The 25,351-nt window shown below is 51.2% G+C and overlaps 7 non-coding genes and 1 pseudogene across 7 annotated transcripts; 5 read left to right on the forward strand and 3 right to left on the reverse strand.

Annotated features, from left to right (window-relative positions):
* LOC120375375 overlaps positions 1-25,351 on the forward strand; it is a 58,097-nt pseudogene that overhangs the window by 15,702 nt on the left and 17,044 nt on the right.
* Positions 3,213-3,285, reverse strand: TRNAK-UUU. Its single transcript has one exon. It is a non-coding gene; the product is annotated as a tRNA-Lys (tRNA).
* Positions 5,954-6,026, reverse strand: TRNAK-CUU. Its single transcript has one exon. It is a non-coding gene; the product is annotated as a tRNA-Lys (tRNA).
* Positions 9,582-9,654, reverse strand: TRNAR-CCU. The gene has a single exon. It is a non-coding gene; the product is annotated as a tRNA-Arg (tRNA).
* On the forward strand, positions 10,814-10,886 carry TRNAF-GAA. Its single transcript has one exon. It is a non-coding gene; the product is annotated as a tRNA-Phe (tRNA).
* Positions 12,712-12,805, forward strand: TRNAI-UAU. The gene is made up of 2 exons: positions 12,712-12,749; positions 12,770-12,805. It is a non-coding gene; the product is annotated as a tRNA-Ile (tRNA).
* TRNAI-UAU lies at positions 20,935-21,028 on the forward strand. Its single transcript has 2 exons — positions 20,935-20,972; positions 20,993-21,028. It is a non-coding gene; the product is annotated as a tRNA-Ile (tRNA).
* Positions 24,647-24,718, forward strand: TRNAC-GCA. The gene has a single exon. It is a non-coding gene; the product is annotated as a tRNA-Cys (tRNA).

A 25,351-nucleotide genomic window follows, 5' to 3' on the forward strand; every position in this document is an offset into this window, starting at 1 on the left:
GGTCCCCTGAGGGAGTGAACCTAACAGGCAATGATCAAGTGATCTCTCTCCTGCCATCCATCTCCATCCTCTGACGAACAGAGGCTAGGGACACCATTCCTTACCCATCCTGGCTAATAGCCATTTATGGACTTAGCCACCATGAATTTATCCAGTCCCCTTTTAAACATTGTTATAGTCCTAGCCTTCACAACCTCCTCAGGTAAGGAGTTCCACAAGTTGACTGTGCGCTGCGTGAAGAAGAACTTCCTTTTGTTTTAAACCTGCTGCCTATTAATTTCATTTGGTGACCCCTAGTTCTTGTATTATGGGAATAAGTAAATAACTTTTCCTTATCCACTTTCTCAACATCACTCATGATTTTATATACCTCTATCATGTCCCCCCTTAGTCTTCTCTTTTCCAAACTGAAGAGTCCTAGCCTCTTTAATCTTTCCTCATATGGGACCCTCTCTAAACCCCTAATCATTTTAGTTGCTCTTTTCTGAACCTTTTCTAGTGCTAGAATATCTTTTTTGAGGTGAGGAGACCACATCTGTACACAGTATTCAAGATGTGGGCGTACCATGGATTTATATAAGTCTTATTATATAAGTCTTATTCTCTATCCCCTTTTTAATGATTCCTAACATCCTGTTTGCTTTTTTGACCGCCTCTGCACACTGCGTGGACCTCTTCAGAGAACTATCCACGATAACTCTAAGATCTTTGACTCGTTGTAGCTAAATTAGCCCCCATCATGTTGTATGTATAGTTGGGGTTATTTTTTGTTTGACTATAGAGCAGGCCGGGAGCAGCAGCTGAGGCAGAGGACAGCCTGGGCCAGGCAGATAAGAAGGAGTTTAGCAAGCAAAAAAGGTAAAATGGCAGTGGAATATCACCTTGGACTCGACGGCATTTCTCCATTGGTCTGTCTGCTTTGGGGCAGGGACAATAACACGTCCTGCTGCATTCGTTATTTCAAAGGGCAGTTTAGGATTTTCATTCTCACACACGGTGCACAAAGCAGGATCCAACCTTTGGCATCAACTAAACAAGCTGCTCAGAGATTCTGGCAGCCACAATGAGCATTTGGGTGAGAGCTCAGACCAGCCCCTGTCTCAGAGGGAGGGATCATCTGTGTGGGGACTGGACCACTGAGCTATCAGCTCTTAACTCCCAAACGTTCAGTAACTCTATTATCAGTGCCTGTGAATGTAATTTAAACCATGAGAAAAACCACACTGGGCTAGACCAAAGGCCCACCTAGCTCTGAACCTTGTCTTCTGACAGTAGCCAAAAGCAGGTGCCCCAACAACCAGTCAACAAGGCACCACTGGGAGTTGAACCCAGGCTCTCCTGTTTACAAAACAGATGCTTTAGCCAGCTAAGCCATCATGCCTGTGAGAGACTAAAACACACTGTCTGCCCACACCTGACTCCCTGCCATCACCACCAGGGCCTGATAAGCTTTGCTTGTGTTTGGATTCTGCAAAGCAGAGGAGCAGGTGACGTTTTCCTTGCAAGCTGTGTGTGAGTGAATCTTTGGCCAGGTCTGCACTACAAAGTTGTTTCAGCAGAATTATATTGCTCAGGTGTGTGAAAAACACACAACGCTCTCTCGGTCGGTAGCTTGTGGCTAGTGTACACCCTGCAATGCCACGTCTGGCGACAAAAGTGCCCTGTTTTGCTGAAAAAATAAAACGACTTCAATGAGAGAGCTAGAGCTTTTTGCAGCAAACTTTAAGTAACAGAGTAAACGCTCCTGTTCATTATATCACCATAACTGGCCTTCCCCAGTATCCCACAATGCCCGCTGTGAACTTGCCTGCCCTGCATTCCTGCTACAGAGGCTGGGCCCTCCTTTCATCGCTCTGGGAAGTACTGACAGCTGAGCCTGCTGCTCTGCTCCGGCAGCCAGGAGCAAATCACTGCCGTGGATGCTGCTCTCTTCCACCCTGCGAACACAGAGCAGGGTGGTGGGAACTTCCTTACATTGCGGGGGGGTTATCTGAACTGTGACATGCCCATGACACCCCTTCCCTCGAGGAGGCTCTTACCTTCTAAACAGGGACGGCTGTTTTCTAGTAAAATCACTAAAAGGGAAGGAGAAAACTCGAAGAGGTTCCTCCTGGCGCTCATGTACATGAACCCAAATACTCCCTCAGTCCTCAAAGAGAGACCTGGAGAAGGAGACTTGCTGAAGCAAAGCCACAGGGGTCTCTGAGGTTTCCCTGGCCCCTCGCCCCTGTCCTGCCTGGCTGATGTCAGCATCTCTCTGTGAGGTCACCACCTCCCCACCACCTTTGACCAATAGTCTGAGGTCCTGCAAAAGGCCTTTGTGATGTCACTGCCACACCCCTCCCTTGCTGTGCTAATGTCCTGCTCCTGGCCAGGCACTTTGGAGGTTTGAGCTACTCCCTGTGGATAACCCCACTCAAGGAGCGTTCGTTCTAGGAAGCAAGCCAGCTAGACAGTAAAACATCAGATGCTGCTCCCAATGCAACACTCAGTTTTTCAGAAATTAGTCGACTTTATGGCCAGAAAAGACCATTAGAGCATCTAATCTGACCCCCTGCATATCACAGGCCTCCTGTATGACCCAATAGCTACTTTTGGGCAAACACATTCCAGAAAGGCATCTAGTCTTCATTAAATGACATCAAGAGATGGAGAATCCACCACTTTCCCTAGAAGACATTTTTCTCCAGCCCTCAGAACATTTGGTGGCTCTTTGCTATTGAACGAGCTCAACCTGTTTAGCTTATCAAAAGAAGATTGAAAGATGATTTCACTGAAGTGTTGAAGGGCCTTAATGGAGAGAAAAGACTGGGTATGAAAGGGCTCTTTAATCGAGCAGAGAAAGGCATAACAAGACCCAATGGCTGGAAGGTGAAAAGAGACAAATTCATATTACAACTAAGGCACAAATATTCAACAGCCAGGACGATTCACAACAGGACAGGAACAAGCTCCCAAGGAAAGTGGTGGATTCTAATTCTAATTCCTTATGAATATTCTGTGTGTTTGTGTGTGCAGGGGAGGAACATGCTATATGCCCAGAGGACTTTATTCCTCCAGCCTGCAAGGACAGAGGGGATGTCAAGGAGTTGTTCCTTCAATCCCCCCCACAGAAAGGCCCTTCTTAGGAAAGGCAAAATCCTGGAGAGAAAGAGTAACACTGAACAAGACTCCAGAAAGACAGATTTTTATAATCGCAGTGAGAAGTTTTTCACCTGGCCAGGGACTTGAACCCTGGACCCTCAGATTAAAAGTTTGATGCTCTGCCAACTGAGCTAGCCAGGCTCACATATGAAAAACACAAGTTGGTGCAGAGGTGAAAGCTAGTCAAGAAAAAGCGAGACAGCCACAATAGGGGAAACTTGCTGTGCTCTCTCTCTTCCCAGCCCTGGCCTGGCTGGGTATTAGTGCTGGTTAAAAAGACGGGAAAATATCGGCATCTACCAGCCTTTCATAGCTGTACAAGACTCAGGCACAATACAGAGGTGCCCATCTGCAAGTGCCGAATGGTTGGATTGGCTAATGCAGCCTGTAGACGTCCAGGGCACTCTGGGATACTCAGCCAAGTGTCCATCACCATCATCATTTCAAAGGGATAATGATAATGGTAGCAAGGTTCACAACTGACTTAGCAGTTGCATACAAAGGTGCATGTTTGGCATATACGTTGGTTCAGGTTGGCCACCCCGGTCTAGATGTAGAAGTTACAACATTTAAACTTGAAAGAGGAGCCAATTTCTCCATCATTTCCCACCTTTACATCCAAACACGATGAAGGTAGCAGATAGAGCCAGAGCAGGTTGTCTATGGGACCAAGTATATGCAGAGTATCCTCGACAGAGGTTTGTTCAACCTGTTCTTAAAAACCTCTGAGGACAGAAACACCACAGACGCCTTTGGGAGCCTATTCCAGAGCTTAACTGCACTCAGAGTCTGACATTGGTGACGTAGGAGGCTGAGAAAAACAACACTGGCTGTCAGAAAAAAACAGTCCTCCCTGGTCCTTTAAGCAGTAGGCTCTGGTGTTTTAACAGCCATGGCCTGGGTTCAATTCCCCCTAAAACCCAGAAGTTTTTCAATGAAAATCTCCATTCATTTCGCATTTGAAATGGAAAGGCAAAGAGGGCTTCTTGTCCTTATCAACAAGGCAAAGAATGGCTTTTTGCTCAGTAAATATTTTTAAAAGGTGCTGACTCGACCTGAAGATCTCATTTCATTTGTATTTACAATGGAATGATTCTCTCTAGGATAGACAGTAATTCTTCAGCTAGACTCGGATTCCATGGGAATACGAGAAGCGATTGTGTCTAACACCTGCCTTTTTCCGGACAACAGTGATGTCCAAGTTTTCCATGGACATTTCCCTTCCAGCACCTCAGGCCCCATCAAACAATACAAGAAACTGAAATGCACAGAAAGTTTCTCACCATAGAATTCACTGACCAGTTCTGGGGAAAAGTTTTGCCGTTTGAAGATGTTTGAATTCCTTCCAACTTCTCTCATACAAATGCTAAATAGTTGGTGGTGTAATGTTACAGGAGAGGTTGAAATTAGGCTATTTCGTCAGATAGAAGACAGTGATTGTGTCAGGAGTGGGATGTGAATGTGCACGTACATATGGAGCCTAGAGCAACAAATGACAGTGTTAGGGGGCTTATTCCTTCACCCTCTTACTTCCCTGGTCCTTCTCGCATGAACAGAGAGCAACAATATCCGAAGTCCAAAGGCGCAAACAATTTGATGTTTATTGGGGTGAACGTCCAGCAAGCAATGATTCCAGTTTCCTTCCTTAGTGTCCCCTTCCCAGCTCTGACAACACAGAGCCTTGTCTGTGTCCCTGTTTCTGTTCCCATCCCTGTTCCCATTTCCCCTGTAGCAAAACAGGATCCCAATTCCCCATCCCCAGTCCCTGGTCCCATTTCCCCTCCCCACCTTCCTGATTGACTGCAGACTATATAGTAAAACCTGAGTTCTGCTTAGCTATTCCTTAACCAATCATTTTACTGAAATTTAACTAACCAATCTTAATATACTGTAACATGGTTATTTAACCAATTATATTCCACCACCTTCATTGGTTTACACCCAACAAAATTAATTATACAGCAGACAGAAACAATCACAGACCCAGACAGAGACCATGTAAATAAACATACAAAACAATACAGAAGGGAGGATTTCACAACTACATCTATACAGACATAAGGGTTTTCCAGCTGTGTCTATTGATAAGTGAGTTCTTGCCAGGCAGGATGCTACCAAACTAAGTTTCCCTTTCTCTGGAGGTGATAGGAATATCAGGGCAGGACTGTATTCCTAATAGCCCAGTAGCACCTTATTTCAGTGTGACTAGTTGGGAATGTGAGGATGTGACCATACACTTCCCTTTGCTGCTTAGCCGAGGAACCAGGCCTCAGACTGTCACAGTGAGAGAAGGCCATTACACAGACAGACAATGATTTTTTATTCTTTCTTTTATACCTTTATAACTAGCTAAGTGATAAAAATACACCTAAATTCTTAAAGTACAGGCCTTTGCAGACAGGCCTGAATCTCTGTATCCTAACAGTCCTCGAGGTCAGGCAGCCTCTGGGTAAGGGGGTGGGGACTCAGATCCTTCCACTGGCCAATTCCACCAGGGTCATGTATAAACCAGGGAAGTTTGCCACAATAGCCAGACCAGATGCCCCCTGTACACTTGTGCTCTGTCCTCATTGCTTCTCTGTCTCTCTTCCCCTCATCTCTGCTGCTCCCCCTCTGGGCTTTCTCAGCACCTGGCCCCACAGCGCTTCCTGGGGGCCAGAGACTGCGCTTTCTACACCTGCTCCTGCGGCCTCTCTCCTGATTGCTAAGGAAAGGAACCTTTCCAGGAAATGGCCACAGCTTCTGGGAATCCCTGTGTGGCTGGGAACAGAACTTGGCTCCTGGCACACTAGGCAACTTAAAAGCTGAGCACCCAGACAGGGGCTTGAACCCTGGACCCTCAGATAAAGAGCCTGATGCTCTACCAACTGAGCTACCTGGGCTTGTTGAAAAATAGCTTCACTGTTCACCACAAGAGTGATTATCCCAGTGTGCAGGCAAGAGTGAGCAGGCAGGCAAAAGAGAGGCAAAAAAAGTCCCAGGAACCCCTCCTCTTTTTCTGCACAGCCACTGCCTGTCAGCAGGATTCCTCCTCCTCCTCAGGGAGACTAAATCTCTGTGCCTAGACAGCCGGTCCATCCGCTGCACCTCAATCCCCCATGCCCGAGCCTCCCTGCCAAAGCCCTGCACCTGGCCCCATACAATTAAGTCTCACTTGTCGCTGGGAACTTAACTTCTTGTGCCCAGAGTGTCTCGGCCCCCTCAGCAGATGACCTGAGAAACACAGTGTCCGGCTTTTCCAAAGAAGAGGTTAGACCCCCTCATCATGTGGCGTAAAGGATAAGGCATCTCCCTGTGGATCCGATGATTCAGGATTTGAGTCCCCTCGTGGTTGTGCTCACTTTGTGCTGCAAGTCCTGCTCCCTTCAGGGCTGGAACCTCTTCTTGGCCACTCAGGCCAATGCTCTGGCTTCAGCTAGAGCCCCGGGAAGGAGTTGGGGGGTGGGTGTCACAAAGGCTGGGACCTGAGTCCCAGGTGCTTCCAGTCTCGCCTTTGCCCTTCCTGACTTGCCAAAGAAAATGGGCGGCTCCACTTCCAAAGTGAGCACCATGAGTGGGAACGGTCAGAGGCCCCACCAGGGGGGCTGGCCCTGCTTTCCTACCCTCTTCTGATGTTGGCCACAGAGCATCAGCAGCCGCCCTGCATGCTGGCCTGTGGGTGGCCTTCAGTGGGGTTCAGCACAGCGGGGAGCAGCCTGGCCCTGTGGCTGTCTGCTGGCCACACATAGGCATGGTCCTCTCCTCCTCTTGCCCTGGTCTCTGCTGCTTTTAAGCCTTCCCTTGGAGCTGTCAGCACCAGCCGCCTCTGCTCTAGGTGCCCAGAGGAGGAGAGGTGCCGGACTCCCACCTGCCCAGCCCTGCTTCCTTCAAGCACAGTGGCAAGTGCCAGACTTGTGGGCACCAGGTGAAGCCGTGAGAATCCCAACCCTCAGGTGTCAGTTCTAGAGCCCTGACCCATCCAGCAGGAGGGGAAAAAATTGCTCTTGCAGAGCTGGAGACAGGGAAGTGGAGCAGTGGGAGCTCCAGGACTTTACCACAAGGTCCCACTGAGATTTGAACTCAAATTGCAGGATTCAGAGTCCTGAGTGCTGCCCATTACACCATGGCACCAGCTCATGCTGCCTTCTCTGGCCATCAGTGACCCTCATGGGGCCGGCTCATGTAAGGGACTGTTGGCCCCTTACTAAAGCTTAGTGGGGGTTTTGGTTGGCTAGTTCCCAGTCCCAGTAGAAGGGGAAAGGGCCAATGGGAAATCAGGCCCCTGAGACTGACAGTCCCCTGGGCAATGGGGAGAGGCCAAAGCTCCAAGTTAGCCGCACTGACAGGCCAGGCAGTGTAATGAGGAAGTCACCAGGCCAGGGGGTCCCATCCTCTGTGGGAGCTGGAACTGCCTGGGTCAGAGTGGGGCAGAGCTAAGGAGAGAGCAGGAGCCTGAGAAGAGCCGGGGAGCAGAGCTGCGCAGGTGTAGTGCCAGAAACTGCTCCCTGTAGGACTTTGCTACCTGCAGCAGTTACTGACACCTGAGGTTGTTCTTATTTGCTGACTTGTCCTAATTGGCTAAAACTTGACAGTGGTGGGGGATGGAAGCATAAAGGCTTCATCCTCCAAACGACCCTGCCTGGTGTCCATCTGTATCTATTACCTCTTAACACCGGATTGTAAAAAATAGAGTGAGGTCATTTAAACATCATTTATTTTGCAGCTTCATTTACTGTGCTAACAATGTAGCATCCTGACACCGATACTTCTGCCCACGTGCCCTGTGGGTTGGATTCATTTCAGTGGGACACAGGACATGTGGAGGATAATTTAAACTCTTAATTTCCTTAGGGTTTCCCTTTAATATACTTCTCTGCTGGTGCGATTTCTGACCATTGCACGTCTATTGTATTTATTACAATAGCACAAGTAAGTCACACAAGTGACAAAGTCTAAGGGCTTGGCTACACTTGCAAGTTAGAGCCCATTAAAGCAGCCCCGGGTGCCCTAACTCCTGAGGTGTCCACACTCGCAAGGCACATGGAGCACCTGGGCTCTGTAGGTGGAGCGCTCCTGGTAATCCACCTCCATGAGAAGCATAAAGCTTGCTGAGCCCTGCTGAAATACCCGGGCATCAGTGTGGATGATGTGTTGCATCACTGCACTGTGTTTGGCCTCAGGAAATGTCCCATAATCCCCTGAAGTCAAGTGCCCACTCTGGTCATTGTTTTGAAATCGGCTGCAGGCATGCGGATATCCCCTTTCAAAGCTCCGTTTCTGACAGCCGGCTGCTTATCTGCTCTGGGACAAAGCAACCATTAGTGTGGAATGCTGCTGCTGTTGTGAGTGTGTATGAGGGGAGGTGGGGGTCTGCTGCTGTCTGAACACACAAAACAGCATGCTGACACACTCTCAGCCCCCCAAACACACTGTCACTCCCCCCACGTACACACAACACACTCCCTGTCACACTCCACCCCCGTCCCCCATTTGAAAAGCACGTTGCAGCCACTTGCACACTGGGATAGCTAACACACTGCACTGCTCTCTGTGGCATTGCCAGAGCTGCTAATGTGGCCACTCCAGTGCGCTTGCAGCTGTCAGTGTGAACACACGGCAGCGGTTTCCCTGCTGTGGTTTAACTCCCAGCGCTCTACATCTGCAAGTGTAGCCAAGCCCTAAATTTCCTAAACCGACCGAACTCAGTAACTGCCCTCCACCACCACATGCAGGGAGTAGGGGCACCATGGAGCACACGCCGCACTTACTGGCTCAGCCTTGTGCATGCTGGGGTGGCCACCTCCCCATTCATGAGACCTGGTCCCAACATCTCCGCGGAGCTCCAGGCTGCCCTGCTGCCATCCCTGTCTGTGTTGTCTTCTCTAGCAGTTGACTGGAAGGTGAACACTGGCCGCATGCCATGTAGCCGTGTTATCTCGAAGGGCGAAAGCAGGAGGAATGGTGCCTTCATAGCCCACCTAATATTCCATAACACAGTTAAGGAAAATATTTCTCAATGAATTCTCAGTAAAAGATAAGAAGCAGCCAGTGTCTGCATCAGTCTACAAGCATTGGTATTTTCTTGAAATTTGTCAGACCAACCTATCTAACACCAAACACACATTTGAAGTTCTTCTTTTCACACTGTTGCTCATTCTCAGGTTCTGCTTTGTCTCCAGACAGATCCATTCTCTTTCAGGACAGCCTTGTTCTTTATGTCTGTTTCACTCACTGAGGTGTCCGAGTAAACACTCCCCTTCCTTCTATTCTCAGACAAACACTAGTATTAAGTGTTTGCTACTGATGGGTCTAGAAAGCATTGGTCAAGTGGAAGATGCTGTTTCTGGGGGATTGCTCCCAAGATCCAGTACTTTGGGTTCAAACGTCTCCCAGCTTCCTTGGGGAACATACCACCAAGGCTTTGTTGCAATATACAGGAAAGAAGGAAGGAGTTTTTCCACCCCAGATGGGACTTGAACCCACAATCTCTGGCTTAGGAAGCCAATGCCTTATCCATTAGGCCACTGGGGCCCTGAAAAGCAGTAAAAAGAAGGATGGAAATTCCCTCTCATGATTGCACATTCCTCACATTCACTCGGAAGCCAAATACCCATTTAATGGCCTTACAGAAACGTCTGCATCCCCTGGCAGCGAGGTAACTGGGCAGGTTGCTGACAGAGCTGAGCACCACCTTTCTGCCAGCCATCTTTAGAGAAGAACCCCACCCTAGCGTCACCCCTCCCTCCTTCAGCACCTCCACGGCTGTGGCTCTGAGTGGCAGTAGGATGATTAGGGGGCCAATCCGGGGCTGGAAGGGGGGTAAGGTCGGCCTGTAAGGAGTAACCAGGTGGGCCAGACCCAGGGGGAGGCTGTGGGCTGCTGGTCGGTTGTTGGGATCCGAGCTCTAGATCAAAGCTGCACAGTGACCTGACCCCAGGGTTATAAGGCCGACATAGTGACCCCCTTACTGGCCTCGGTGACCCCCAAACCCTTGTTACTAAGGGCATTGAGGAGTCTCTGTCTCTTAACAACTTCTGGGAGCTCCCCAGCAGGCTGCGGGCGTCAGCCGCTTCCTGCCTCACAGGTTAGACTCTTGGTGCTCTGCCAGCCGCCCCCTCGCTTGCAGGCCTGTAAGAAGTGTAAGAAGCAGGAGGCCTGGTGCTGGCAGAAGAGGGTTTTGATTAATCGACCTCTGTGTTACGGGCACAGGACACTTCCACTCAGTAGCATAGCTGGGGGGGAGCAGGGGAAGCAGCTAAGGGCTCCGGGTTCCTCCGGAGGGGGTGTGGAGCAGCCGTTCGTTTTCCTGTTCACACTTCTCTGCGGTGTGAAAATCGGGGAGGGGAGGCAGAAGCCCCACTTCCCTCCCGAAATGACGCCCAGTGGGGGAAGCCAGGACAACAGGGTGGCGGGGGGGGGGCGCAACTGGTGGCCAGACTCTCACCGCCAGGGTCTAGTCTAGCTCAGGGTCCAGGTCAACCTCCTCCCCGCGCCACTGGCCCCCAGTCCCCTTCCACCACCAGGTCAACCCGGGCACTAGGGCAGGAACGGGGTGAGGCAGCAAGTCAAGCTGAGCAAGGCAGGCAATAGCGAGTCTTGTCTTCATGGGCCGCTCACAATGACGTGTGTGCAACTGCTGCAAAAATATCTCAGGCAGAGAAGCAACAGGCCAAAATATTCCTGTGCAGCTGCCAAAGTAGCTCAGTTGGGCGAGCGTTAGACTGAAGTTCTAAAGGTCCCTGGTTCAATCCCAGGCTTTGGCAGGCCCTGTCATCTCTCTTTGCACAGTGGTGGCTTGTTTTCTGGGAGCACAGTGGTCCTTTCACCCAAGCTTGGGCTCTGCAATAGGAAAAGATATTGTGAGCTTCTGCCCCTAACTGGCTGGCCTGACATTTAACAATGAGGGACAGGAGCAGTCTCTCCTAAGTGAGTTATTGGTGGACCCAATATGGCAGGAAGAGAGTGCCAGAGGGGGTGCTGGGCAGTGACAGGCAGGTATAGAGGATGAAAACTCTTCTGTGTAGCTGAGGGAGGGCAGTACCAGGGAAGGGGCATGTGTAAAAGTGGCCCTGTGGAAGGGAGTTGGGGGCCCAGGAGGAGGCACTTGATGTTCATTGCCTTGGAGTAGCTGGGCTTGGACATGGTGGGTGTTCAGGAAATGCACATTAACAACTCTAGGGTAGCTTGATGGGCAGAGGGTGATTGGAGGAAGGGCCCATCTCTCTGGTCCTCCAGGCCAGGGAAGAATGATGGGGTTGGAGTCTTGTTCTTCACAGTCGCGGTGCGAGTACAGAAGGGACTGGAGCTCCAACCAAGGAGGGCATTACTGGTGGCTTTGTGCTCCATGGCACTGGTTACTGCTATATTAGTGTGTATGGTCCCCAATTAAGGCATGAAAGGAAAGTTCTATGAAGGAACTGGCTCCCTTCCTCTAGACTGCACGGTGTTTGGTGTCGGGGGGGATTTCAATTGTTGCAGCGGCCTGAGGACTGCTGGTCCTGTTTTCCCAACCGTCAGAGGAAACCCTTCTACGATGAGCACTACCTGGTGCAGGTCTGTAGTGAGGTTGGCTTAGAGAACGTGTTTCTCCACAGTGAACCTGTGGAGGGTGGGCGGTAGTCTCCTATTCCTCTGACCCGAGCTCACACCGGCCGCAGAGGGGATACACCTTTCTGCGGGGACAGGCCAGGAATGGCACTGACTGTATTTACGTGAAGGAGAGCACGTCGACAGCCCAGTGCAGGGTGGAGCCAATGGACAGTTCGGATCACGCAGCTCTCACCGTGTGCTCAATGTGGGCAATTCCCTGACCCAGGGCAGAGGATATTGGAAGCTGAACATCCAGAGCTTGCAAGATAAAGGAGCAGGGGGGCGAGGCCTGGCAGTGTTGGCAGAACGGGAAAGCATCAGAGGGTTCTGTGGTTACCAGGGGGATTGGTGGGAGTCGGTGAGGGAGGAGTTGGCGGCTTTGTTCCGGGGGCTGGGGAAACACCACAACATTAAAGAAACCAACAGAGCCAAGTCCTGCAGTGTCACCTGTGGGATTTCCACAAGAGCATCCAGGCAGGGGAGCCAGTCAGCGTGTGACTGTACGACCGGATCAAGCGACAGCTGCCCGAGTTCCAGGAGATGAGGCTGCAGTTGGCTGATATGAGCGGGAGCATCAAGTGAAGGGAGGGGCGGCCTCCCCTGACATTTTTGCAGCCTGCAGGGAACGGAGACAAAGCAGGGGGATGCAGGGACTCAGGGCAGGACCCACGGATCCGGTAGTGCAGGACCACAGTCACTGGAGGAGGAGAGAGAGACCCACGAGAGGAAGCTGCTGGTGGGAAGCAATAAGTGCAGAGTGCAAACCAGCCAAGAGTCACAGGGGTCTGCAGCAAGACTCTCCATTGAGTCTTAACCAGCTCTGTTATTACACAGGGAAGAACAAAAGGGTCAAATGGGGCCTGGAAGCCTTCAGAAGAATCCACCCCACCAAGTACCAACACTTGTTGCTACCTGCTCTCAGCCCCACTGAGAATGTTTTGGGGGGTCACTCCTCGCCTGTATCAGCCTAGGGGTCTCAGAGAAGCATAATTAACAGGTGTTCCAGTGGCGCAATTGGTTAGCGCACAGTACTTATAGGGCAGTGCTGAGAGGAGCTATGCTGAGGTTGTGAGTTCAAACCTCACCTGGAGCACTGGTTTTCATTAGCCAAGTGGTGTCACCCCCTCATTTGGCCTGTGTAATGTAGAATTCAAGCCCTGGGGACCCTCAGGAGGGGGCTAATAAAAAATGCCCCCTTCACTTATTACCTCCTCTCCAGGTCAGAATCTACCATCCTTTCTCCCCCCCAGCCCCTGTGCCAGGATCCCTCAAGCAGAGCCTGGAGTCCTGCCCCTGGCATCTGTATTATTGACAAAGACTAAGTGACAGGGACAAAACACTCAAATCCCGCCTGGTGCGGGGAGCCAGGTTTGCTCTTCAAATTCTGTCGTTGGTACATTTCCAGGCCTGGGAATGTCCCACAACAGCATTTAACGGGACGTTGCCTGCAGAACAGTTACACTGCACAGAGCTCCTGTGGGGGAGGGGTGGGAATTAGTAACATTTTGAGGATCGTTTGGGAAATGAGCCTTTGCTGACAAGGTTTGTCTCTGTTCATATTTCACCTTCAGGTGTTATGTTGAGGGATCTTTAGTATATTTTTGTGAGGTTAATAACTATCTCCTCAACTTTATTTACTCAACTTAAAAATTGGTGTCATCTGATTTTTGCACCTCCCTGTGAAAATACAACTGACAAGTGTGGCTTTCTACAGGGGGTCATGATGTTAAAGTTGGGGAATTCAGTCTCTGTACTTCTGTGGGGGGCGGGTGGCTTTTTTACAGCTGCCTCACTGCCAGGCACACTGGGCTGTTAGCTGCACCCACTGTCCTTGCCAGGGGCCCCTGCTGAATCCTGGGGGTTGCACTGCCATGCTGGGGTGACTGCAGGTGGAGAAGCTGCTGTGGAGCAATGTAGAGCAGGTGCAGGAAGGAGACGGGGTCACTATTCTCATGCTGAACTGCACAGTTTTCCAAATTTGGGACTAGATTCATAGATTCATAGACTTAAGGTCAGAAGGGACCATTATGATCATCTAGTCTGACCTTCTTCACAACGCAGGCCACAGAATCTCACTCACCCACTCCTGTAACAAACCCCTGACCTATGTCTGAGTTACTGAAGTCCTCAAATTGTGGCTTAAAGACCTCAAGGTGCAGGGAATCTTCCAGCAAGTGACCTGAGCCCCAGGCCGCAGAGGAAGTCGAATGTCCGAGAACAATTCTAGGGGAAGGTGAACGCAGAGCAATGACACTGGAGATGCCCAGACCTCCAATAGGGGCAATGTGGAAATTAATAATGGGAAGATCATTTGTGAAATTAGTCGTCACTGACAAGTTTTGTCTCTGTTCCTATTTCACGCTATGGTGTTAGTTAGAGGAATCAGTACAGATTTTTACTATATTAATTAAACACTTAATTCTATTTAATCAAGCCAAAAACTTAGTATCACTTATTTTTTCTCTGTCCTAGCAAGAATGAATTGAATTTTGTGACTTTCTGGAAAGTGCAGCGAGATTAAATGTGGGAAATTCAGTCTCTGTGTTTATGAGCTGATGTTTTCCTCTCACAGGTCAGTGCCTGCGTTGAAATACCCAGAGGGATCTAAGGACTGGTGTACGCTGGGCACTGAACTGGCAAAGCGATGTCTCCCAGGGTGTGACCCCCCGACAAACCCAAATAGTTAAGGTGACCTAAGCCTGGGTTAGATAGTGCTAAAGAAAAGGAAGAATTGTTCTGTCCATGCAGCTATTACAGGGATGGGAAAATCCCTCCAGTCACTGTCTACTCCAAAGTGCTATAGCAGTGCCACAACAGCATTTTAAGTGTAGACAGAGTAAAATTAGATTTATCTCCAGTTCGCACTGTGGATGCTCAGGCACTAAGACTACAATAATAACAACAGCAGCACAGTGCTTGTGTAGTTGGCAGGATTCGAACCTGCACAGGGATACCCCAATAGAGTTCTAGTCCATCACCTTAACCACTCAGCTACAACTACTTGACATGCAGTTGTTTCACTGCATGATGATTTTGTTCTCACTAAATTGTCACTTCAAATTGTTTGCCCAGACCAGCTTCCCCAGCACACTAACGGCTGCGCATCAGTGTAAGTGTGTCCTGGGCTGAACAGCGAGAATTCCTGCCCATTTCCCTTCCAGTTGGAGCAGGATTAGAGTGTGTTTGTGTGAACGACATTGCTGTAGATTGTTGTTCATTCCCCACTCTGACAATTCAGACAGTCCCTTTCCTAGTCAAATCTCCAGCACATCGTTCCAATAGCAGGGAGCAGGATTTCTCTGGGGCACTGAAATTTTTCAGAGGGCCGGTGCGTGAACTCAGCCTTGCATTCCACCCTTGATTTTTGATGGACTAACAACAGCAGCAGAAAGAAAGAGCCGAGCCAATATCTCCCTGGTGCCATGACCCCTCTGTCTGACCGTCGTCATTGCAGGAGAAAAAGGTTCACTGGCATCGAATGCCCTGGCTCAGACCAGAGACACAGGGAGGTTTTGCTGTTTATGGATCTGTGCAAAGGAAATTTTGTCTCTGTGTGAAACTGAGGTCAGAAATGAAACGTGCACACGGTGGCCCAATGCTCTAGGGAATGTGGGTGAAGGACTCGGGCTGAGAAATGATTTAACAAGGCTTTGTTTCAATTTATTGCCCTGTTTAAAATCTATGGCTAAAAGGCAGCCACTGTTGTTAGTACTTGTACCTGTGTAGGGACACCCCAGTGGGTGTCAAGTCCATTGTCTTCACCAGGGGCAGTCGATTATTTTAGCAAAGTACAAATTTCTTGGTCAAGGCCTAGGCTCCAGAGAAAACAATACACTGCTGATAAGAAGAAGTACATCAAAAGATTTTGCAGCCACCATGGGCATAACTATGATGTGTCGTGTTTCACTCTTTATACCTGGCACCACCTCCTTTCCCTTTAGCCTTGTAGTTGACCAAGGGCAAAGCTGAACATCTCCTCAGATACCAGGGAGTGTTTGTGTCCATTCCTGCGAGCTACACAGGGGTTTGATGTTGCTGTTTCAGTCCTCTGGCTCTGGCGGGATAAGGAACGATTCAGGCTGTCACTGAACTGAAGGAGGAAGATCAGTTTTTGACAGGCAGAGGGACGCCTCCTCTTAAAGGTGTTTGTCTGGCTGGCAGTCCTGGTTCCCAGGTCTCGCCCGTGGGGCTCCAGCAGTTTTGGGACCAGGTCACTCCCTTGCCCCACCGGCTGCCCCCAGGTGCTCCCGCCCAAGGGCCCCGTCAGTGCAGCGGAGCTTAGCAGCATCTGCCTGCTCGCTCCAGTGGCTGCCGGCCCCTCCCCATGGCAGGGCGGGGTGGGTCGCTGCCTCTGCGCGCTGCCCCCACCCCGAGCCCCTGCAGCCAATGGGACACTGCAGGGGTGATGCCTGGGGGCAGCAGAACATGGAGGCCCCCCCAGCCCACCCCGCCTTGGAGCCCCAGGTAAGTGCCGCACCCCTGACTCCCTCCGAGAGCCTGCACCACCATCCCCTCCCCACATACCCCCTCCTCCCCGCAAACTCCCTCCCCGGTCCACACACACCTGCCCCCAACTCCCTCCCACAGCCTGCACCCTCTCCCTCCACACACACCCTCCCGCCCACCCTAATCTCCCTCCCAGAGCCTGCACCCCCACCCCTCCTCCTGTTCCCCCTACCCCCTGGCCCAGCCCAGAGTTTGTACCCAGCACCCAAACTCCCAGAGCCGTACAAGGAATTTTTGTGCCCGATGCAAGGGCCGGCTCCAGGCTCTTTGGCGGGGGGTCCCTGAGTCCCTGTCGGAGGGAAGGACCTGCCACTGAATTGCCACCACTGCTTCATTCATCCTTCGGTGGCAATTCAGGAGCGGGTCCCTGAGTCCTCTCGGAGAAGGACCCACTGCCAAACTGCTGCCGAAGAAGCAGCAGCAGTAGAGCTGCCGCCGAAGCGCCTCTGATCGTGGTAGAGCTGCGCCCCTCCACTTTGCGCGCCCGAGGCAAGTGCCTCACTCGCCTCGTCCATGTTACAGCGCTGCAAACTCCATCCCAGAGCCTGCACCCCAGAAGCCCTCCCCCACCCCAACTCCCTCCCAGAGACCAGCCGCTCGCCCCTTATGCACCCAAAGGCCCCCCAGAGCCTACACCCCTCCTGCACCCCAATCCCCCGCCCAGGGCCTGCACCCTAGACCTCCACCCCCCACCCAAACTCCCTCCCAGAGCCTGCACCCCAGAACCCCACCCCCACCCAAAATCCCGCCCAGCGACCAGCCACTCACCCCCTATGCACCCAAACAACCCCCCAGAGCCAGCACCCCTCCTGCACCCCAATCCCCAGCCCAGGACCTGCACCCTAGACCTCCTCCCCCCACCCAAACTCCCTCCCAGAGCCTTACGCAGGTGGGGGGTGGAGTTTTGGGGGGCGGGTTCTGGGCAGTATGAGTGACATTATTGGCCTACTGGGATGACTGGAGGACTGGCACCGGCCCTAAGGTAAATTGTGGTTGAGACCCTGCTTTAAGGGATTGGAGCAATGCTGGAGAGACTGACGGGCAGGGAGCTGGGGAGCTGTGTGTGCTCCAAGGAGAGTTGTGCTCTAGTGACACAGAGCGGGGATGGGGAGTTTGTAAACTGTGGTGTTTGTACAGAGAGAAAGTTTACTAACCCCCAGGTTAAAAACTGATCCTGCTCTGGGATATACAGGACACTCTTTGTTGAGAGCATAGCTCAGTGGGTGAATGTTTCCCTGCAGGGTTGGACTAGATACCTCCTGCAGGGTAATAGGTTCCTAGTTCCAATCCAAGTGATTCTCTTAAAAAGCTTTTTCAAATGAAAATTGATTTCCAGACCCATCTCCACTATGTTCAGGAGTTCGCTGAAGGCGGGGTTGAAATGAATTTAAACACTCAGCATTTTCCTGTGCAAATGAATAAAGACCTAGCAGAGCTGTCCAGCAGCTGAAATCAGTTCCAGTCCTTGGCGTCTCTAAGAGGGACACTCGGTAGCTGAGGCATGTGGGACACCTCTGTGGTGAGGACAGGTGAAAAAATGCTGGATTCAATGAAAGCTGAGCCCATAGGAGGGGAAGGTGAACGGCAGCACCACACAGGGTCATAACACTCAGACACGGGGCTTCACTGTCACTGCCCCTGTGTTTTCCATTATTTATATCCTAAGGAACACGCCCTCCCCCTCCCCCACACATTGTCACACACAACCTTCTCCCCTTGAGCCCCTCCCCCTCCCTCACACATGCCATGGGACACAGCCTCTCGGTGACTCTCCCAGATGGGAGCTTGTCTCTGCATCTCCCCAGCAGGGGAGCAGAGAGCCGAAAGGGCCACAGGAGACCAATGGAGCTAGGCAGGGATAGAAAAGACTTCCCCTCTCTTCCCTTCCCCTCCCTTCCCAAGAGTCCCGTTAATCTCACCCATGGGACTTTCCAGCACCAGGTGGGCTCAAAGCATCTGTCATGTTGATGTGCATGTGGGTCCTGTGTGATTTTTGTGGATGCCATATAGTTTTGTGTGTGTGTGTGTGTGTGTGTGTGTGTGTGTGTATGAATTTTGAATTAAGATTGTTTTTTGCTATGTATTCTTCTTGTATGTGGTTTTGTGCTTTCCTGTTGTGGGCTTTTGCTGTATTTTTTGGTGTGGATTTGTTCTATGCTTTGTGTGGCTTTCCCTTATGTGTATATGGCTCTGTGTGCTGTGTGGGTTTGGTTGTTTATGTCTGTGTGGGCCTGTGCAGTCTGTGATGTTCTCTTTCTCTCTATTTGTCTCTCTGTTTGTATCTTCATGTGTAAATTCTCTGGAACTTTTCAAACTCTCCACAGCTTTGCCAATTTTCACCAGGAATTTTACTCATTAACAAATTCTCACTTCTTCCCTACCAGTTGGTGGCCATTGCCCCAGGGGCCTGTCAGTCTCAGGGTCCTGATTTCCCATTGACCCTTCCCCCTTCTATTGGGACTGGGAACTAGCCAACCAAAAAAAACCCCACTCGGTTTTAGTAAAGGGCCAACAGTCCCTTACACAAGCTGGCCTGTGAGGGAGGAGAGCTCAGTGGTTTGAGTATTGGCCTGCTAAACCCAGGTGTGTGAGCTCAGTCCTTGAGAGGGCCATTTAGGGATCTGGGACAAAAATCTGTCTGTGGATTGGCTCTGCTTTGAGCAGAGGGTTGGACTAGATACCTCCTGAGGTCCCTTCCAACCCTGGTATTCTATGATAGGGTCACCAATGTTCAGAGAAACTAGCACAAGCTGGTCCCATGGTGTAATGGTTGGCATGCTGAAATCTGAGTTCACATCTCAGTGGGACCTTGTGGTAAATCCATGGAGATCCAAGTGCTTTCCTGTCTCCAGCTGTATAAGAATGAGTTGTTTACCTTGTGCTGAGTGACTCATCCCCACTGGAGCCAGGTCTTTGGTTGGAATGGGGTCTAGAAGTGGCTATGGTTTAACTGGGTGTTTGGGATTTCTGATGCCCACAAGTTTGGCCCTTGTGCTTTCTACCACTTTTCCTCTTGCCCACATGGCGCTTGAAGAAAGGAGTGTCAGGGCCAGGTTTCATAGTCAGGGCTAGGCAGGAGGGAGGCAGAGTCCCAGGCTGGAGCCCAGCACCTCTCCTCCTCTGGGCACCTGGAGCAGAGGCGGCTGGTGCTGACAGCTCCAAGGGAAGCTTAAAAGCCACAGAGCAACCTGAGGGCAGGGCCAGAGGATGGGAGAACCATGCCTATACGTGGCCAGCAGACAGCCACAGAGACACACGGCCAACCTGCTCCCTGCTCCCTGCCATGCCGAACACCCACTGAAGGCTACCCACAGACCAGCATTCGTTCTGCGGCCGGCCAGCATCACAAGGTGGTTGGAAAGCAGGTGGGGCCTCTGACCGTTCCCACTCAAGGGGCTCCTTTTGGCAGTGGGGTAGGAGATATTTCCCCCAAGAGGCTTTTTCCCAGCTGCTGAGAAGCACCGAAGTACCCGGTCTTTGCTCTTGCAGTGAAAGGCGTTAATACATTTAGCCGGCCTGGCTAGCTCAGCTGGCAGCACCTCTGGCTCTTACTCTGAAGGTTGAAGTTACAATTCCCTCTCTGGGTGCTTGGGGCTCCTCTTCAACAATACAACACACAGTCTGCCTAAGCCCCCACCCAGTAACCTGGGGAAACTAGCCCTGACCACTGGGTGCCTCTAAGAGGCGATACTTTCCCCACTCACAACCACTGAGTGTAGAAAAGAAACTTTAATAAAAAGGAGGAAAATCACCTTGTATTAACTTGGGAAAACACCACAATCATAACACAACACTATGAGCAAAACACCCACCCCACAGTGCGCTGGGCAGTGGCCTTTTGCCTCGGGCTCCTAAATCCAGACACCAAAAGCTCTGTGGATGTGCCCCTCCCTTCACTGCACCTCACCCACAGCTGCTGCCCTGGGTCAGTGAAACCCAGAGTTCACCTCTCACCTCCTGGGGGGAAAGCCCCTTTCTCCCTTCGCTGTCTGGCCACATTGCCGGTCACTTGCCGTTCCCCCCTGTCACTGCTCTGCTGGCCACCCTCTCTGCTCTGGGACGTCTTGTGGTCCCACCAGGAGCGGGGCAGGCTCCCTAAAAGGAGCGGCCACTGGAGCCCAAACAGTAGCCCCATCCCTTCCACTCAACACCACGCCCCTGCCCCACCCTTTCTCCCCAAGGACCCGCTCCTACGCTGCCTCTTCCCCCCAGACCACCCCACTTCTTGCTCACTGCTCTCCATCCCCTCCCCACCCTCACTCGCCCTTACGGTCATTACAAAGTGGCAAGGCAGAGCCCTCCCATTTTTAAAAGTCCTGGGGTGTTGTCCCCCCCTGTTCAAGCACCCCTGGGGCCCTGCACTTCACACAGCTCTCCCTGATTTCAGCTGTTAGTGAGGGAGCCTCACTGCTAGCGCAGACTGGGAAGTTCGTTGCATGAGAGACACTGTCCCAAAGCAGGACTAATGCTTAGAGCTGGTTCTCAGTGATTTCAGATCTGTTGGGCTGCAGCAAGACTCTCCATTGAGTCTTAACCAGCTCTGTTATTACACAGGGAAGAACAAAAGGGTCAAATGGGGCCTGGAACCCTTAAGAAGAATCCACCCCACCAAGTACAACACTTGTCGCTACCTGCTCTCAACCCCACTGAGAATGTTTTGGGGTCACTCCTTGGCTTTATCAACCTAGGGAAGTGGGAGAATAACAATTAACAGGTGCTCCAGTAGCACAATTGGTTAGTGCACAGTACTTATAGGGCAGTGCTGAGAGGAGCTATGCTGAGGTTGTGAGTTCAAGCCTCACCTGGAGCACTAGTTTTCATTAACCAAGTGGCACCACCCCCTCATTTGGCTCTGTGGAATATAGAATTCCAGCCCAGGGACACTAAGGAGTCAAAAATGCCCCCTTCACTTATTACCTCCTCTCTAGAGCACAGGTCATTTTGAGGATTGGTTGGGAAATGAGCCTTTGCTGACAAGGTTTGTCTCTGTTCATATTTCACCTTCAGGTGTTATGTTGAGGGATCTTTAGTATATTTTTGGGAGGTTAATAACTATCTCCTCAACTTTATTTACTCAACTTAAAAATTGGTGTCACTTGATTTTTGTATCTCCCTGTGAAAATACAACTGACACATCTGGCTTTCTACAGGGGACCATGATGTTAAAGTTGGGGAATTCAGTCTCTGTACTTGTGTGAGGGGATGTTGCTTTTTTACAGCTGCCTCACGGCCAGGCACACTGGGCTGTTAGCTGCACCCACTGTCCTTGCAAGGGGCCCCTGCTGAACCCTGGGCGGCTGCACTGCAGTGCTGGGGTGACTGCAGGTGGAGAAGCTGCTGTGGAGCAATGTAGAGCAGGTGCAGGAAGGAGACAGGGTCACTATTCACATTCTGAACTGCACAATTTTCCAAATTTGGGACTAGATTCATAGATTCATAGACTTAAGGTCAGAAGGGACCATTATGATCATCTAGTCTGACCTGCACAACGCAGGCCTCAGAATCTCACCCACCCACTCCTGTAACAACCCCCTAACCTATGTCTGAGTTATTGAAGTCCTCAAATCGTGGCTTAAAGACCTCAAGGTGCAGGGAATCCACCAGCAAGTGACCTGTGCCCCATGCTGCAGAGGAAGGCGAATGTCCGAGAGCAATTCTAGGGGAAGGTGAATGCAGAGCAATGACACTGGAGGTGCCCAGACCTCCAATGGGGGCAGCGTGGAAATTAATAATGGGAAGATCATTTGCGAAATTAGTCGTCACTGACAAGATTTGTCTCTGTTCCTATTTCACGCTGTGGTGTTAGTTAGAGGAATCAGGACAGATTTTTTTACTATATTGATTAAACACTTAATTTTATGTAACCAAGCCAAAAACTTAGTGTCACTTATTTTTTCTCTGTCCTAGCAAGAATGAATTGAATTTTGTGACTTTCTGGAAAGTGCAGCGAGATTAAATGTGGGGAATTCAGTCTCTGTGTTTGTGAGCTGATGTTTTCCTCTCACAGGTCAGTGCCCGCATTGAAATACCAAGAGGGATCTAAGGGCTGGTGTCTGCTGGGCACTGAACTGGCAGAGCGACGTCTCTCAGGGTGTGAAAACCCCCCCGCCCCCACATAGTTAAGGTGACCTAAGCCCTGGTTAGATAGTGCTAAAGAAAAGATAGAATTGTTCTGTCCACGTAGCTATTACACAGATGGGAAAACCTCTCCAGTCACTGTCTACTCCATAGTGCTATAGCAGTGCCACAGCAGCGATTTAAATCGAGTGAAAGTAGATCTGGCTCCAATTTGCACTTTGGGTGCTCAGACACTAAGTCTACAGTAATAGTAACAACAGTGCAGTGCTTGTGTAGTTGGCAGAATTTGAACCTGTGCGGAGAGACCCCCAAAGGATTTCTAGTCCCTCACTTCAACCACTCAGTCACAACTACTTGATGTTCACCTGTGTCATTACATGATGATTCTGTTCTCACTGAATTGTCACTTCAAATTGTTTGCCCAGACTAGCTTCCCCAGCACACTCATGGCTGCGCATCAGTGTAAGTGTGTCCTTGGGTGAACAGCGAGAATTCCTGCCCATTTCCCTTCCGGCTGGAGCAGGATGAGAGTGTGTTTGTGTTAATGACATTGCTGTAGATTGTTTTTCATTCCCCACTCTGACAATTCAGACAGTCCCTTTCCCATTCAAATCTCCAGCACATCGTTCCAATAGCAGGTGGCAGGATTTCTCTGGGGCACTGAAATTTTTTCAGGGGGTTGGTGCATGAACTCAGCCTTGCATTCCACCCTTGATGTTTCATGGACTAACAACAGCAGCAGAAAGAAAGAGCGGAGCCAATATCTCCCTGGCAGGGATGCAGGGGCCACGTCCCCTCTGTCTGACCATCGCATTGCAGGAGAGAAGATTTCACTGGAATCGAATGCCCTGGCTCAGACCAGAGACACAGGGAGGTTTTGCTGTTCATGGATCTGTGCAAAGGAAATTGTGTCTCTGTGTGAAATTGAGGCAGGAAATGAAACACCCAATGCCCTAAGGAATGTGGGTGAAGGACTCGGGCTGAGCAATGATTTAACAGGGGTTTGTTTCAATTTATTGGCCTGATTAAAACTATGGCTAAAAGCCCCCTGTAACAGAGGTTGTGGGACAGGACAGGCAGTTCTGCGCGGAGTGTTCAGAGCTGCCCCGTATCTGCCCTTTCTCTGCACCGCCCCTGCTCCCAGAATGCACCAGGCCCTGGACTGAACTCTTCCCCTGCCGGCCGAGTTGGTTTCGTTTGCTGTGATCCTGTTGGCTTGGCAGGGGGGGAAGTGACAGTCCCACCCCAGAGCCAACGCCTCCCTGTCACCCAGCCCCCTGACCCCCAGCAGTGCAGGTCAGCCAGGAGCTGGGCCCTGCCAGGCACTCAGGGGCGTCTCCCCTGCAGCTGGGGGCTCTCCCCAGCGTGGTCTGTGGGAGCTCGCGCACTAATGGGGCAGCGGCAGCAGCCGCGTGGTGGGTTGGGCTGGTGACCAGGGTCCATCTCCTGGGGTCGGCTGGGTTCATGCTCAGGCAACTGGCCCCCGCCACCGGCCGCGACCCACAGCCACGCTGCTGCTGTTACCGCACTAGCCCCTCCCGCCCCCATTCCCTCACTGAAGCCAGGAGAAGGTTTGCAGGGAGGAGGTGGGGGGGGGGTTGACCCCAATATCCCAGAGCTGATTCTCCTCACAAAGGGGTGTGTGCATGTGGTGGGTGCCGTGTGCAACGCCCTGTGCCCATGAGGAGGGGACCGGAGCTCTGCCAGCAGGAAGATTTATCCTGCAGGAGCCCTGCCCCCCTCCCCCAGGGGTTCCCCTGGAGCAGAGAAGCTTTGAACCCTCGCTGGAGACTAGAGACGCCCGAGCAGCACAAGCTGCCTGGCAGAGGTTCTGGATCAGGGCCTCATGGGCACATTGGGTTCATTCCCTCAGGGCTGCCCTGCCCAGTGCCAGGGCTGCTCTCACTCCTCCAGCACAGAGGGGGCTGTAGGCTCTTTGCCAATCTGGGTCTCAGCTCAAGGCAGATTTAACACTAGCAGGGGGCCCAGGTATGTGCTGGTGCCGCTCAGGGAGGGAATCTGGGCCAAAGACTGATTAGAAATTGGGTAACACTGAAGTGGGACTAGACAGACCCTTGATGGGACGTGGCGGGTAGGTAGCCCCCATTGTGTACCGTGCCCTCGCCGAGAAGTCTCTGGGAGTGTGGATTCTTCCTGATGCGCCACCAACACGTCTCGTTGGTCCTGATGTCGGCTGCTCCTTTCTTGATACTGACAAGCTAGTTGTGGGCCTTTCCCACTCACCCCATAGCTCCGGAATGCACAGACAGCAACACTGGTGTGGAAGAAACCAACTCCACTCTCAGGTTTCAAGATCCTTGAGATCACTGACTTACCAATGTAATTGTCAGGGGGTATAGCTCAGTGGTAGAGTGTTTGACTGCAGCTCAAACGGGCCTTGGTTCAAATCCAAGTGCCCCCTTAAAAGCCTGGTCCTTCAACAAAAAGTAATTGCATATCCATTTCCATTATGTTCAGGAGCTCCACTGACTAGGGATGAATGAAAACACTCAACATTTTCCTGTGCAAATGCATAAAAATCTAGCAAATATGTCCCCCAGCTGAAATCAGTTCCAATCCTCTAAGAGTCTAGTTTATGTTTTCATCAATGAAACAAAGGCACATGAAGACACATTTGCAGGTCCTTGGCCTCCACGGGCTACAATGTGCAGAAGGACAAGAACTACATCCACTTGGGAGGCATGGACTAGTCTGTATTACATTTGGTAAGTAAGTTGCCATTGGGACTGAAAACTCTACTGGAGGTGGACAGGAGCCTGTTACAAAAATAAAATAACCAAGATTTACCAAACTCCCTGTTACACATTCAATCCTCTCTTTTTTCTATTTTATTAACCTGGGAGCAAGTTACCAGTGACCCAGGGCTGGGGTGGAGGAAGGTGCAAGTGCGGGGAGGAGCCCAGGGCTGGGGCAGCAGGGGGTGTGTGGGTGGGGGAGCACTGGTAGGGGGGAAGGGGAGAGTCGAGAGCTGGGGCAGCACAGGGTGTGTGTGGGGGAGAGCCCAGGGCTGGGTTGGCAGGGGAGTGAAAGTGGT

The sequence above is a fragment of the Mauremys reevesii genome, linkage group 12, assembly GCF_016161935.1.
Source record: "Mauremys reevesii isolate NIE-2019 linkage group 12, ASM1616193v1, whole genome shotgun sequence".
Lineage (NCBI taxonomy): Eukaryota > Metazoa > Chordata > Testudines > Geoemydidae > Mauremys > Mauremys reevesii.